At 39.5% G+C, this 16,531-nt stretch overlaps 1 protein-coding gene across 2 annotated transcripts in view; it reads left to right on the plus strand.

Moving 5' to 3' along the window:
• Positions 1–1,757: 1,757 nt before the first annotated feature.
• Positions 1,758–16,531, plus strand: part of FOXN2 (forkhead box N2) — a 68,736-nt gene continuing 53,962 nt past the window's right edge. The window contains exon 1 of one of the 2 annotated variants that reach the window (XM_047069507.1): positions 1,758–1,891. The gene's annotated coding sequence lies outside the window, so the exon portion shown is untranslated. Of the gene's footprint in view, positions 1,892–3,228; positions 3,365–16,531 lie in introns of those variants that run through there. The other variant, XM_047069508.1, reaches the window with a different exon arrangement.

Here is a 16,531-nt window from a genome sequence, read left to right on the forward strand (position 1 = left end):
CTAGAAACTAAAGTTCAATATATCAAATAAGATACTATTACAATAATCTGTAGGGAGATGAAGACCCATATTATATTAGTGATCACCATGGTCAGCAGATATAAAACAAGACAAAGGTATGAGGAGACTATGGCTTTCCAGAAGCCACCTCCTCTTAATCTTCCCTTCCTTCTTTGTTCCCGTTCTACTGCATTCTTCCTCCAGGAACTTCCTTCAATTTGTCCACATGAGGGGGCAACAGTGATCGCTCTGAAGGGAGAAAATGAAGCAACTCTTGCTTCTATAAAGCATATAGTACATTTGGCTTGTGGCCACTTAATCTAAGTGCAGTTATGAGGCCTTTCAGACAGTGTAATGAGAAACAAATGGAACTAGCAGAGGATTTTGGACAAATCATATAGACACAGTATTTTCATCTGCGGAATGATGCCTATAATTAATTCTGTGTCTCTGTCATCCCCGGAGCTTGACTTGCTTTATTGTCAGTAGGCAGCTTGTTTCATGCTCAGCTCACTTGACTCACAGCCCGCACACAGCGAATATCCAGTTAACATTCATTGTTCGGGGAAAAAAAAATGAACCTTGTATGCATCAGTCCCTGCGCAGGTCTCTTTCACACACGTTTACTTTTAATCTGTTCAGCACATTTGTGATATAGGTATCACTACTCTACTTTTTAAAGATGTGGATAAAGATATTTAGAAATTTAGTGATCAGGATCATAATTTTAGTAAAATGGAGCCTTAGTTCTGCCTCTTATTTCTGTCAGATTATTTTTCTAAGCCTTGGCTTCCTTCTCTGTAAAGTGGGAATTTCTAAGAGTTAGGACAGGGTTTGTAAATTTAGCAAAAAACAAAACAAAAATCAGGAAGTTCCCAAATGGAACATTCTTTTATTAAAAAATTATTCTACATTTACCTGAAATTCTGACTTTGGGCACTCCTGTATATTTTACTTGGCAACAGTATCTTAGCATTATGGTTATGACAATGCATGTAAAGAACTTACCTCAGTCCCTAGCACTTAATGAGGGCTCAGGAAATGCGATGCTTATTAAATTTTGGATCTGATTCCAAAGTCCTTTTTTTCACCACAAACACGCTGAGCTCAGTTTCCACTTAAAATTTCAGTGAAGTGAGTGTGATATCACTTTAAGTTCATATCAATGCTTTACCGCTTCCTACAGCGCTTTCAAAGCCCGACCCATGGCGGAAAGCTCTTGGGGAAACCCACAGTAGCTCGGGCTGTTGGGGGTCGTCGCTGCAGTCCCAGCACAGGCTTCTCCAGCCGACCAGCCGGGAAGGCCACCCTGGCCCCGCCCCCGCGCCTTCTTGGCCACTCAGCGGCCGCGCCGCGCTCCGCCACACTCCTATAGGTCCTGCCGGGACAGGCGAGGCCTTTCCATTTTTCCCGCCTTCCCAGCCCCTCCTCAGCCCGAAACCGGCACTGGCCCACCACGTCTCCGCCCTGCCTTCCGTGCGAACCCCGCCCTTCCGGACACTGCATCTCCCTTCCTTCCCACCCGCAGTTCAGCACGGCCTGCGAGGTCCGGGGCCCGCCCTTAGGTAGGAGGTGGGAGGAGATACCGGGAGGCGGGCCGAGCCCCCTCCGGAGGTGGCCGCAAGAGGCGGGGACCGGAGGGAAGGGCGGGGCTAATCTCCTTGGCGCCGCGTTGCCATGGCAGCGGGGGAGGGTGCAGGGAGGGGGAGGAAGCGAACGGGAGGGGGATGTGGTGCTGCCGCGGCCGCCACCGCAGCTGCCGCTGCCTGCTCTTTGCCGCGTCTTCCCGGAGGCGGCTGCTGGAAGCCGCCGGGAGCAGCTGTGGTGCTCTGCCATATTGTGTCTTCCCCTGCCCGTTCCTTGCCTCCCCGCTGCGGCTGCAGAGCAGACGGTGAGTTCCCGCGGAGTAGCGCCCTCCTGGGCGGGCGCTGCCGGGCGTCCGCGCTCCCCGCCCCGGCCCGCGGCACAGCTCCCGGGCGCGGAGGCAGCGCGTGCGGCCGGCTCCCGGCGTGGGGCGCGGAGGCGGCTGTCCCGTGACGCGCCCGGACATTTTTGTCCTGTGAGGAATTGGCGCCGGCACGGGGTTCTCCCCTGCGCGCGGCTTGAGTCCTGTGTGGGTTCCCGGGGGGTGTCGAACTGAGGGGAGCGCGGCTCCATGGGGGTCGTGTTAGGAGGGTCGAGTTAGGAGTTTTTCGTGAGAGGTAATGACCGCCTGGGAACGGGTGTCGTCTGGTGGAAACCGCTGCGAGGGGTGCCGGCTCTCCGGGCAGGTTCGGAGGTGGCCCCGGGCACGCTTAGGGCTCAACTCAGGGCGCATCTGCTGTTAGAGGAAGTGCCCCAAGCCCCTCGGGAGTGTGTGCGGCGCCCCCTCCCCCGCCTCGAAGTGGAACGAGACGTGCCGGGCGTGGAGTCCTGGTCCGGCCCCAGACGGACTGGCTGGGCCCAGCCAAGTAGTGCCCAGGGAGGCGCCTGACGCTGCCTGGAGTGAACTTCAAGCCCCAGGATTGCCGGGCGTTTGGGGGACAGGGGCGGGTCCCGGATGTAGGGGTGGCCGACCCCGGCACTCTCTGGCCCCTCCTCCAGCGGGCGCCCTGGGGGCCTCTCGAGGAGGCTGTCTTGGTAGGGTGGGAGTTCTAGGGTTTTCAGCGCTGCAATATGGACACTTCCTTTTGGCTGCTTCTCTCGGGCCCGTGGTTATCTCTGTCCTTGTATCTTTTGTCGGGGAGGGGGGTGGGGTGGGTGAGAGGTACTGAGGGCCTGTGCGAGGCTCTTCAGCCTTCTCGGTTCGCCCCACCAAAGCAGCGGCGAGTCTGAAAACCCCGGAGGACGGGGGCAGTCAGGGGAAGGAGGCCCCTCTGAGTAGTCCTTCATCCTCCACTCTTACTCAACTCCGCCCCTTTTACCCCTTTGCAGAATTCCTGTTTCCACCTTAGCTCGCGGGAGTGAGAGTAGCGAATTCAATGGGGTACCACTCTCGGGGTCTTCTTGGACCTGATTTCTGCTTTAAAGTCTCCTTAAAAGCAGCCCCTGTACTCCGTTTTCACCTTACAGGAAAAAAGTCTTAGCGTGCAAAAAAACGGCACGGTCTTTCTTCTACCCCAACTCCAAGGCGGAGGGCGGTTATTTATTTCCAGGTTAGTTTGTGCTGTTTCTCCTGTCTTCCTTCTGATTGTGACAGCCACGTGGCCGGCTGACTGTAATAGAGTGCCCTAGCGCCACTAGGTCTGTGGCTTCACTGGTAGGCAGGGGCTTTGTAATCGTGCTGTAGCCTTGCATCCACATTTGTTTTTGTGTTTTCTGAGATGAGGAAGTGGAAAAAGCTGAACTGTTCACGTCTATCTCGTCTATCTCTTCCATCCGAATTGTAAGACTTATCTCTGTTTCCTTGTAGGGTATATATTGACGTTTTTGCCTTCCTCTGCTGTTTGATGATTCATCTGTAAAATCTCAGCAGTGTTAGGTACCAATGAAGGAGTGGTGGGGAATAGAATAGTACATTATGGAGTTTCCCAACTCTGGAAAAACATCGTTTGTATTTAAGAACCATTAGTGAGAGGTTCTAAAGCAATCAGAAATAATCACATTCTGGAGTATTTCTTTTTGAGTTTTAGAAAGTCTTATTTTTTTCTTTTTATATGAAAATGTGACCTGAAAGGATATAGATAAATTATGAGTGAAAATACTTGTTTAGGGATGAAATAAGTACTCGTATGTGTACTTTCTTAAGCTCTTTTTGGAAAAGTATGAACGCTTAATGTGAATGTTAACATGAACAGATTTTATTTTAAGGAGTGAAATTTAATTTTGAGACTATATGAAAGTAAAGGGTCAAAAGGTTGAACATTTAAAAATCCAAATTTTTGTAGAATTTGGAAAATTTTAGAATTTAAGTGTAATCCATGGATACTAACATCATTTTGTGAATGCTTTGGTGGATTTGAATTATTCCTGTAACATATGTTTTTATTTGAATCAGTTTTACTTGAATATTGCTAAACAGGAAGCATTTAAAATGTGTAAAAGAATTATGTAGAGAAGTTATAGCAGCACTATTTATTAGAATTTAATTATGCCATAACAGTGGTTCTCAATCAATGAAGTTAATAGATAAAAAGATTGGAAAGGCTTCAGTGCCAAAAAGATAATGAGATTGAGAAATGACTATTATGTGCTGACCACTGAGAGCAATGCTTAGTTGAGAAAGAAAAGTAAATGTGGTGATGAAATGCCTATATAAAACAGGAAGTACTGAAAACATATGCTGTAAGATAACGACATTATTAGTTATGGGATCTATCGAATGAAACTTTAAGAAGTGCCATCCAAACAGGACTTGTTCTTGTGGTAGCTTATTGCTTAGCTATCACTGTGTGTGTGTGTGTGTGTGTGTGTGTGTGTGTGTGTGTGTGTGTGTGTGTCGCTTTTAGATTGTTGTCTTTTTAGTAAGTAGGTTTTACATAAATGCAAAAAGTCCTCCAAAAATAAAGTTTTAAGGGCCTAATGCTTTGCTGATTTCTTAGGAAGAAATGGAGATCTTTGATTTGATCCTTATTCTTTGATTGAAGAGACTAGATTAACACCAGTGAAAATTTAAGAATTTACTGTGTGAGAAGATGTAATTAGGAGTTAAATTGTATACTGCAGGCAAGTGGTATAAGGCTTAAAAGGAGAAGGAACCTAGAGGGTTTAAGTAGTTAGGGGAGGCTTCTTCAAGAAATAAGGCTCTTGATTTCTAAAGTTTAACATGTTACTCCCATTGGGTTAATCTTTCTGAAAATTGTATCACTCTCATGTCAAGCATGAATTGTATTACCCTTAGGTCAAGTATGAATACCAAATTTCTTCTCAGGACTTTTCAAACTTTGGTCCTTGTTTAATCCCATCTTATCTTCCACTAACCTTCAGGAACTGTTCTTTATTCACTACTTCAATGTGGTATAACAATTTTACGTATCTTTGCTGGTGTAGCATTTTTCTGTTGGAAATATACCTGCACACATCTTCTTAACTGCTGAAGAAATACTCAGGCTTGAGTCTCGACTGCCCTGAGAGCCTTAGAATCATAGAATTTTAGACCTGCCTTCACCTCCCCAACTGAAAATTCTTTACCTTTTTGAATAGCATGTAATTCTTTTGGCTGTAGCATTCTATGCTGCCTTGTTTTCACTTAATAAATACTTTTTAGGGGGGCGCCTGGGTGGCTCAGTCAGTTAAGCGTCTGACTTCGACTCAGGTCATGATCTCGCAGTCCCTGAGTTCAAGCCCTGTGCCGGGCACTGTGCTGACAGCTCAGAGCCTGGTCCTGTTTCAGATTCTGTGTCTCCCTCTTTCTCTGACCCTCCCCCATTCATGCTCTGTCTCTCTCTGTCTCAAAAATAAATAAACATTAAGAAAAAATTTAAAAAAACACTTTTTGAGCCCTTTTCATGTTATAGGAACTAAGGATACAGCTTTGAATAAGATTCCTATGTTCTTTTTTTTTTAATGTTTATTTATTTATTTTGAGAGAGAGAGAGAGGAAAAGAGAGAGAATCCCAGGTAGGCTCTCCACTGTGTGCGCAGAGTGTGATGCATGGCTTGATTTTACAAAATGTGAGATTGTGAGATCCTGAGCTGAGCCACCCAGGTGTCCCTCCAATGTTCTTTTTTAGTCATTTTTTTAAGTGTTTTTTTTTTTAATTTTTTTTTCACATTTATTTATTTTTGAGAGACAGAACAAGGCAGAGCATGAGCCGGAGAGGGGCAGAGAGAGAGCGGGGGCACAAAATCTGAAGCAGGCTCCAGGCTCTGAGCTGTCAGCGCATAGCCTGACGCGGAGCTCGAACTCACAGACCATGAGATCATGACCTGAGCCGAAGTCAGTCACTTAACTGACTGAGCCACCCAGGCACCCCTCATCTTTTTAGGTTTTATCACCCTAAGAAAATTATAAAGTCTTTGACCACCCAGAAGAGTCTTATTTTCCTGTGTATATGTGATATGCTTTGTGAGGATTGAATTATTTTCTGAATAAAGGAAAGGCAAGACTTATGGAATGAGGTAGAAAGATGGACGGAAAGATCTTTACAAGTGAAGGGTACAAAAACATAACCAATTATGGATGGCCTTAAAGGTATCACTTCTGAATTTAAATATGGTTTAGTACAAAAAAAAGAGATGACATTTGAACCTAGGAATATAATAAAATCCTTATTTGAGGAAGGTTCATTTGACAGCAGTGTTAATAGTAATTATTAACTGCGGGAATGGGAGGCATAGGAAGGAGAGAGATCTACTGAAAAAAAATTAATAACTTTGAGAGGGAAGTTTGGAAGGGAAGCATCATCAAGAAGATGGTGAGTTTAGTTGAGTGTAAGATGCGTGGGAGAAAGCAAGGGGAATATGACCTTTAGTGACTAAAGATTAAAGATGTGGGATAATCACTTCAATATAGAAGTGACAGCAAATGTTATGAATTTTTGTCACAGAGTTAATGAAATGTTGAAGATGAAGAATGATACTTTGGGAAACTAAAATTCAAAGGGATTTGCTTTGATCATATGTAACTTCATAATTAATACTATAGACTTGTACAATGCCTACAGTATTGTTTATTAATAACTTTATTTCCACTATAGGAGAATACTATCTTTGTCTTACTACCAAACATAGAGGGACGAAAAGAAGGTTTATCATGATTTGTTTCCAAGGGATTTTGATTCTTGTATTCCTTATTTTCCTTACTCTGTTTTCATTTAAGTAACCTTTTTATTTTAGAATAGTTTTACATTTACAGAAAAGTTGCAAGGTAGTACACAGAGTATACCTCACTCAGTTTTCATTATTGTGAACTGCTTATATAACTAAGGAAACGAAATTGCTACATTTCTAATAACTATGCACTTTCTTCAGATTTCACTAGTTTTTCCCTAGTGTTCTTTTTCTATTCCAGAATTGCAAATTCTCAAACTTTTCTTGTTTTTGATGACTGTGACAGTTTTCGGGAGTACTAGTCAGAGATATTAGAGCATGTCCCTCGGTTGAGATTTGCCTAATATGTGAGGGGATAAATGATTCTTGATGATTAGACTGGAGTCATATAGGTTTTAGGGAGGAAGACAACAGAGGTGAAGTGCCATTCTCATCACATTACTCTAAGGGCACATAATAACAATATGATAAAATTGATGATAATCTTGATCACTCTTTGAGGGCTTTGTTTGCCAGGTTTCCACCCCCTTTCCTTCCATACTCTACTCTTTGAAAGCAAGTTGCAAAGCATATCCCATGCTCAAAGCCTTAACCTAATTTTGATTCATATATTTTTTTATTTCCCTCAACCTAATTTGCTTTTCTATAAATATTTAAAGTTGGATAGATATTTATTGAGCATCTACTGTATTTATGTGCTAAGAATATAGTGGTGAGCAAGAGAATTCTACTTTCCTAGAATCTGCCTGTTATAAATGTAAAATGGAATTTATCCCCTCACATAGATCTTGGTTTCACTGAAGGTTATAAACATAATATTACTATGGCCTAAAAGGCTAAATAAATCTCTTTACTTAAGTAGTCATGTAGAAGATATGCTTATTATCATAAAGGTTAACTGCCTTTTGTACCAACACAGGTAACAAAAAATTACTTTGATTCTCCCCAAATAGATGTATTCCTGTTAAATTACCAGGATAGTTTAATTACCATTAATTATCCTCAGATCCTATAAAGTCTACAGGTTGTATAAGAAAATTCTTGGCTTTTTTTTTCTTTAAATATTTATTTAAAGAAATCAATTAAATATTGATTTGAAGCATACACGGGGGGAGGGGCAGAGAGAGAGAATCCCAAGCAGGCTCTGCACTGTCTGAGCAGAGCTGAAGACAAGGCTGGAACTCACAAACTGAAAGATCATGGCCTGAGCTGAAATCAACAATTGGGTGCTTAACCCACTGAGCCACCCAGGCGCCCCAGAAAATTCTTGGCTTCTTGATTGTACTTTAATAGTTATTTGGTGCTTTTGCCACTTAGAAGTGGTCTGAAAGATATATTGGGGAAAACATACTGGGAAAAAAGAACAGACCCTGTGCTTTTCTCTTTGTGAAAGGCTATAATTATTTATTTATGGAAAAGAAAATGCAGTTGAAGAAAATAAACATTAACGTTTTGAAAGTGATGATGAACTTTGTTGGAGGGAAGACACTGTATACTTAGTAGAAGAGTGATGCCATTGTAACATTGGGAATGTTATTGAGAATATTATTAATAAAACAGTGTCAATTTTATTGGAGAATACAATTTTTGTTTAAAGTCTTCTTGAATGAACATTTCAGTTAATTTTTTCTAGCTAACTAGGTTAACTACAAAGTGCTCTTACTTTGAACCCTTAACTGAATTTTTTTCTAAAATGTATTTAATACATTTATACCTTTCACACTATATTTTACAGCCCACTGAGCATAATTTAATATTTAAGTTAGAATTTTTTTCATGTTTATTTTTGTTTTTTAGAGAGAGAATGGGAGAGGAGCAGAGAGAGAGGGAGACAGGATTTGAAGCAGGCTCTGTGCTGAGAGCAGAGAGCCTGATGTGGGGCTTGAACTTACGAACCACGAGATCATGACCTGAGCTGAAGTCAGAGGCTTAACCAATTGAGCCACCCAGGCGCCCCTTAAGTTAGAATTTTGAGAGAGTTAACATAGTACTTTTGAGTTTTATTCATAACCTTAGAGGTAGAGAATTGAGGAAATTGATAAACTTACATCCTGATGGTTTCTTTATCTTAAAAGAGGAAATAACAAAAAAAGAAGAGATTTCTTGTAAGTTAAGATTTTGCTGTTCCTGTTGTTTGTCCCACGCCTTTGTCCAGCTCCTCCATCCTTAAAAGTTCAGTTTAGGGGCACCTGGGTGGCGCAGTCGGTTAAGCGTCCGACTTCAGCCAGGTCACGATCTCGCGGTCCGTGAGTTCGAGCCCCGCGTCGGGCTCTGGGCTGATGGCTCAGAGCCTGGAGCCTGCTTCCAATTCTGTGTCTCCCTCTCTCTCTGCCCCTCCCCTGTTCATGCTCTGTCTCTCTCTGTCCCAAAAATAAATAAACGTTGAAAAAAAAATTTTTTTTTAAAAAAAAGTTCAGTTTAAATGCTACCTGTTGTATGCTGATTGAACAACATTCAGTAGTAGTCCTAGCAATAATCACTATCTTTTATTGATCACCTACTATATTCTGGCATGGTATTATACTGGACATGTAGTTATATGATATATAGAGTATAATATAGTATATATTAATTCCTCTTAACCCTACAGGAAGTATTTTATTCTTATTGATAGAGAAAGATAATGAGCAGTTATGTAAATGCAGTGCTGGGTATTTGAAACCAAGTCGTTAAAATTTTCAAAATGCATACTCTTTGTACTGTGACCTAAAGTCTTTAAGAAATGGGTATTTGCCAGGATGAGACACTTGAATCTTGATTTGTCTCCTGGAAGGAGTAGGGAAAAATACATGGTAGGGAGAAGAAACTGATATTTCCAGACCATCTTCCCTCATTTGATGCCTCATTTATAGAATGCCTAATCTGTGGCAGCAGTGCTACTACTTTATTGTTGTAATGAGTTAAGTAAATGGTGTTAACTCCTTGGGATTCAAGGAGGTTAAGTCATTTGTCAGAGGTTGTATATATAGAAGTTTGTTGGCTGATGGGTCTGCCTTGCTCTTTGACTCTTCTAGTACAGGGTACTGCTATATTTATTCTTTTATTTAAATATTTGCTTACTAAGCGGTCTGTACTACAGCATGAAAATGAATATATTGAGTGCTGCTTGCAAGGATTTATATTCTAGTGCAGTATTTCTTAAGTGGATGATAGAACCTATGTGGTAAATTGTAATCAGCATTTCTTTTAAAAGATTGAATAGAAGAGGTACCTGGGTGGCTCGGTAAGTTGAGCATCCGACTTCTGCTCAGGTCATGATCTTACAGCTTGTGGGTTCAAGCCCCACAACGGGCTCTGAGCTGACAGCTCAGAGCCTGGAGCCTGCTTTGGATTTCTCTCTCTCTCTCTGCTCCTCCCCCACTCACGCTCTGTCTGTCTTTCTCTCAAAAATAAATAAACATTAAAAATATTTTTTTAAATAAAAAATTGAATAGAAAATTTCAGTGTGTTATGTGTGGTTAAGTGTAAAAGTATGATTTCACTTTGTTTCAGTTATATATGTGTATCATGGATCTCTACAAAAATGTCGTAAATAGCAAGTAAGTTCTATAATAAGGTTCTATATAGGATGCTAAGCAAGCAGGATGGGAAAAAAAGTAATTCAAGGAAGTCTCTTCTGACTACTACTACTAAGGCTTTGCTGACTCTGAGCAGTTCTGACAAATGGGGTAGAGAGCCTTAAATACATCTAAAGACCGAAAGGAGTGAAAGAGCATAGTATATTCAGGAAACTTGAAGTGGTGTGAAGCAGTGGCACACAGGAGCCAGATTGTTCAGGGAGCTTACTAGGCCAACGGTTTTCTGGAGTCTCATGGTGTTCTTTTGTTAAAGAACAAAAAATACATGGATACATTTGATTGTATCATATAATCTAGAAACAGTTTTAGCAATAGAAAATTTGACCATATAACGTGTATGTAGTGTAAAATGGTGACCATGAACATAACTGTTCATAAAAACAATAACAACCAAAAATTGGTTAAGCAACTTTGAGGTGACTATCAAATAAATGTTACTTTTCTATTTTTTCTTGTGTTTTGTCAACTGCTGGCTTTTGCTGGCGTACTAATGGTAGCAGGTCCGAAAATTTTAAGAGAAAAACGTTATAAGAGAGAAAGTTGTTCCCTTTGCTTTGAATTAGGAAGACAGTCTTTTTTCAGTTCTGAGGACACTCAGGAGCCAGCTACTGGAATATTAATATCAGGCACATTTCTGAAGGCAGAGTTGGCAAACTTTACCTACAGCTGTTTTTTTGTTTGGCTTGTGGGTTTTTTTTGGTTTGGTTTGGTTTGGTTTTTTTACATTTTGAATTATTTGCCAACATTTAAATATTGGTACATTTCACATGAAATGACTAGAGTTCTGTCATCTCTTGAAAAAATTGAACATTATAGCAACATTGGTTTCATGTTCCTACATGGTGGTAATTGCCTAAAGCTTGTGAGTAGCTTCCTTCTTGCTGGTAGGTTCCATCATTCTTTGTTGTCTTACATCAAACCAGCTTCACCCACTTGTTGTCTACCTTGTCCTTGTAAGGCATTTAAATTGCCTATGTACTGTACTGTACTTTGTAAAGAGTTTTTAAAGGGGGATTTTGGTGTTTGAAAGATCATTCTGCCATACTGGAGAATACAGATTGAAGGAATATGAGAAGGGTGTGGTTAGAATTTTAATGCAATAGGGCAGGTGAAATGCCCTTTTTTTCTTCCGAACCTGCAGTACCTTGTACCTTTCTCAAAGCATTTACTATATATAGCTTTCTATTATAGTTGTTAATTATCTCTTCAGTCTAAAGTGTAAATACCTCATAGAAAATATGTGCTGGATAAGTGCTTGTTGAATTTAATTATATTTATTTTGAAGACTACCATATTTGTCACAAAGATGAATTTTCTTGGCAGTTTTAGAGTATCTCTACTGAAAAAAATCTTTTATGCATTTTAAATATTGCAGTTTATTCTAAGAATCAGTAAGTGTCAAATACGTTTTAAAGTATGCGAGAAACAGAACAGGTAGGTACTTTATAATAAGATAGAGTTTTATATTTTTCTAACGTTTATTTGTTTTGAGAGAGAGGGAGACAGAGAGAAGGCAGGAGCAGGGGGAGGGGCAGAGAGTGAGGGAGATAAAGAACCTTAAACAGGCTCTGGTGCTGTCAGTGCAGAGCCAGAGACAAGGTTCTATTGCACAAATCATGAGATCATCACCTCAGCTGAAATCAAGAGTCGGATGCCCTCAGCTGAAATCAAGAGTCGGATGCTTAATGGATTGGGCCACCCAGGTGCCCTTAAGATAGTAGACTTTTAATTCATCATCCTGTTTGCCAAATATAAGGGCGAAATATTGTGGGAAAATTGGTCTCTCGGTTTGCTGCATAATTCTATTACGTTGGTTTGAAGATTATTCCAAAAGCTTTTTGTTACTGTTTTCCATTGATATGTAGAAGTAGTTTTAAATTAGTATCTGTGGTTTTTGATTTTCCTAAATTCCTTTTTTTATCCTTTTTTACTGTAAAGTAAAATGTAGAAGAGAAAACAAATGTGTAATTTAGTGAATTAGGAGACCGACACCCATGTAACCATCTTCCAGGTAAAGGGAGAGAATTTTGCCAGCTACCTTAGAAGCCCTTCCATGTATGCCTTTTCCCAAACATAACTCCTTTCCTTCAAAAAATAACTAATAACCTGATTTTTTTGGAAACTGCTTAATTGAATTTCTTTTTTGTTTTATTACTATGTTTCCCTAGACACTATACTTAAGCTTGCATGCACCCTTCCTTCTTTTTGATTTTTTTTGTTTTCTTTTCACCTTCTGTTTTTCTTAAGACTTTATCTTTTATGTTTTTTTCTTATATTTCTTGAACTTAAGTCTTCATTCCTGAAATGATTTTTCCCTTTTATTTTGGATTCTTTCCTGAATTTTGTCATTTTTTCCTGAGCTTTTTAAATTTTGATATATATTTTTTCTTTCCTGTCTTACATAATTTTTTAAGTTCATTTTGAAATAGAAGCTCATTTTTATCTCTTCTGTGAGCATCTCTGGCATGCTTTCATTGTCTGTAGGATGTTATTTTATTCCCTTTTTTCTTTTATTTATTACTTTTTGTGTGTGGTATGGTAAGTACACTTAACATGAGATCTGCCCTGTTAAAAAATTTTTAAGTGTACAATACAATATTGTTAACTGGAGGCACTATGTTGTACAACAGACCTCTAGGACTTACTCATCTTGCGTAATGGAAACTTTATATCCATTGAACAACTCCCATTTCCCCCCTCTCCCTTGCTTCTGAGTTTAACTGTTTTCCTGTTTCTTTTTTCTTATTGTAACTTTGTATGATATCCAACCTCAATACTTTGACTTGTTTCTTTATATGAAAATAGTTTTCTTGAAGTTTTAGGAGGAGGCTTAGTTCTTCTAACTTCAGAGTTCTCTTTTATTGTTTTTGTGCATCGTTAAAAAGAATGGTAGACGGCTTTCTGAGATTTCCTGGCTCTGTTCTGCTCTGACACTTCTATTTGGACCTTCTCTTTTCTTTATCTTGTTTGTCCTTAACCTGCTCAATTTTGTTTTCATTCCCAGGACTTTCTCTTAAGGGTAAGGTCTGTCTCGGAAGACAGCCCCAAGTGTCAGTTTCAAATAACCTAAGGGGACTAGACTGCTGTAGGCCTGTAGGCCTTACTGTGAACCACTTGCACCTACTCAATGCTAGAGTAATTTTAGCTTCTCACAAATTGTCTCTCAGTGCTTGCCACTGAATACCTTTTGGCTATTTTGTGCTTCTGTTCTCAAGTTCCTCAGACACTTCATTGCTTCCCTCTGCTTTCTTTCACTTAGACACCAGTAGAAAACAGATTGGGAGCAGAGTGGGGGGAAAGAAGGTTGGGGCTGTTGGTGGTTTGTTTCAGTCTTTTGTATTATAGGGTTTGTGGTGAGACTATCAAATAGTTTTCTTCTAAAAATTACCCATGGTTTTTGGGTTTGCTCTCTAGTTGCTCTGTGTTTTATGTAAAAATTCAGAAGGACTTAAAAATTTGCTGCCACCACAGCTGCCATTTTCCATAATCCTCTTCCTGATAATTGTAATTTGGGGAGTGGTTATATATTTTCCCCCCCTAAAATTTTGGCAAAAAACTTAACTTCTAAAATTGTTGCCACATGATGCTGTCCACTGATTTTACGTGTCATAGCACTCTGAACCTGTTGTTTTGCCCTGATTATTTCTTCTTAGTTGAGAGAGCATTTAAAAGTCTCTTAAAGATCCTTTGGGAAATTGTGAAAGGGTCTTGAGACTATCTTTCTGTTGCAAATACACAAGTGTTAGTGCTTTGACACTTAATGCTTTAGCTCTTTCCAATATTTAAAAGCTAACCTACATTATTTGTACCTAGGGCGTTCTTACGTTATGGAGAAAAAAATGGTTAGTTTTGAGAACTTACTTGTTGATGTTCCTTTATATAAAGATAGTAATTCAGAAATATGAAATAATCAGAAAGCTTAATGGGATATTCCTTGATGTTTAGAAGAACAAAAAGATTTAAATAATTTGTGCAAGCTGAAGATACTCATTTAATAATTAGCAAATGCTTAATGTACATTAGGAATCAGATGTGTGTAAGTAAATAATTACAGTGTGAGACATACCCTTCTAGACATAGATTCAAGAGTACTGTGGAAACACAGAGATTAGGAACCAACTTTCCCCAAGGAGTGGGATTAGGTGAGGTGAATTTTTTAGTTACAATGGAAGTTTACTAATGGTGTATCATTACTGTTAATAAACTCATTATCTCTATTTGTTTTTGTAAACTTTTCTGTTAGCAGTGCTTCATATAAATAGTTTTACTATAGACTTCCTTCATTTACTACCTCAAAATAGCATGTTGTTCAGATGGAATTAAAATAATTAATGCTTAAAAAGTTTTCTGATACTGTTTTGCAAATACTTCCTACGTGGAGAACTAAAATTTAAGTGAAAGGCTGGCCAAGCAGAATGGAAAACATGGTATCTCGCATTGTTTTCTGTGCTTGAATGTCGATTGCTCAGTAAATATTTTTTAATGAATATCATATTTCACCTTTCAAATTTTTGTTCCATATAGTTTGATAAAAATATCTCCTTTGTTTAGTTGAAAAAAATGAATAATATGATATAATTTGGGCTTTGCATGTCTAATGTGGTTGGCAGCAAGTGACAGCCAGGTTATACTTGCTTAAATTACTTAGGGTTGTTGTGCCCATTGTTTTCTATTCTTTTTGGGCTTGTTTGTTTGTTTTAGCCTTAAGTCCTTTATAAGGTATAGAACTTTAGTGTTTATAAAGTGGTTTCATTTCTGTTGTTTGCTTTGAGCTACTGACAGAAATAACCATAGTAAAAAAAGGAGGAATAAATGCAGTTGGAACATAGGAGAGATAAACATCTTTAAAAGTAGTTCAGGTGGTAATTACATGGAGGAATTGTCATTAGGGTTTTGGCTGAATGGTGTTAGGGAAGCTAGACAATCCAGGTGTTAGAATAGCTGAAGCAATAATCAAAATAGAGAAATGCACAGAAAGTATTTGGGCAGGAATAGTCTAGTTTGGACTAACTTCCAGGAGAGAAGAATAAGCTTGAGGGTACAGATATTGAGTCAGATATATTGATGACAGTTTGTACTTTTTTAAAAATCTTTTGTAGTTAATGGAGCAGTCTGGGCAGGGTGGCAGCTAGTGAAGTAGTGAAGAGTATGAGCTCTGGAGCTATACTCCCTTCAGAGTTTGTGATTATGGACATACCTTTTATCTCTCTTTATATGTTTCCGTATTATATAAAATGGACACTAATCTGCCTGGTAGAGTTGTTGTGAAGTTTAAAACAATTCCTGGTATCATAAACATTCAGTAAATGTTTTCATATAAGAAAGTATTAGCTCTCATTTACATAAATCATGTGTACGTGATTTATACAAACACACATAGGAAGTATACATATGGGTAGGATATATATATATATATATAGGTCTTACCATGTATGTATCTACAGGAAAGCTATTAATACTTGAATTTCCATTTTTAATAACATTTAGATTAGTATAGAACAAAAATCCAACCGTCTCATTTTATAGATGTCCAAGTTAAGTGGTTGCAGAGCTAGAACCCAGATCTGACAGACAACAAATATTTGAGCATTAAACAAACCAGACAACCAGCTCTGCCATTATGCAGCTTTCAGTCAGTTAGGAAAGATATGTATTAAGCCATCTCAAGATAAATGTTATCAAAAAGTATAGGATATTATGGAAAGACAGAACTTAAGGCCCCCTCTAGTTTGGGATGTGGAGAAGGTTTCCCTTATGATTTTATTTTATTTTATTTTATTTTATTTTATTTTATTTCATTTCATTTCATTTCATTTCATTTCATTTCATTTCATTTCATTTTATTTTATTTGATGAGAGCATGTATGCAGTGGGGGTGGGGGGGCTGGGAGGGGAAGAGAATCCCAAGCATGCTGCATGCCCAGCACGGAGCCCAACATGGAACTCCATCTCCCAACTGTGAGATCATGACCTGAGCCAAAATCAAGAGTCTGAGGCTAGAATGCTCAGATTGCCTGAACCACCCAGGCGCCCCTCCCTTAAGATTTTAAAGCTGAACTGTGAATGATAAATAGCAGCCAGGGCTAGGTGAAATGAAGAGTATATCAGGCAAAGGAAGTAACGTTTGTAAAGGCGCTGAGGGAGGAGAAAGCATGGCCTATTTAGACATCTAAAGTGGGGAGAACCAGGGAAAGAGTGGCTAAAGATGTGGTCAAAGAAGTTAGATAGGGGCTGTCATGCCAGATCTTATATACCATGTAAAG

Source organism: Lynx rufus, unplaced genomic scaffold (assembly GCF_022079265.1).
Source record: "Lynx rufus isolate CCGP_SWC_20201006 ecotype Redwood Valley unplaced genomic scaffold, mLynRuf1.p SCAF_8, whole genome shotgun sequence".
In the NCBI taxonomy this organism is placed as follows: domain Eukaryota; kingdom Metazoa; phylum Chordata; class Mammalia; order Carnivora; family Felidae; genus Lynx; species Lynx rufus.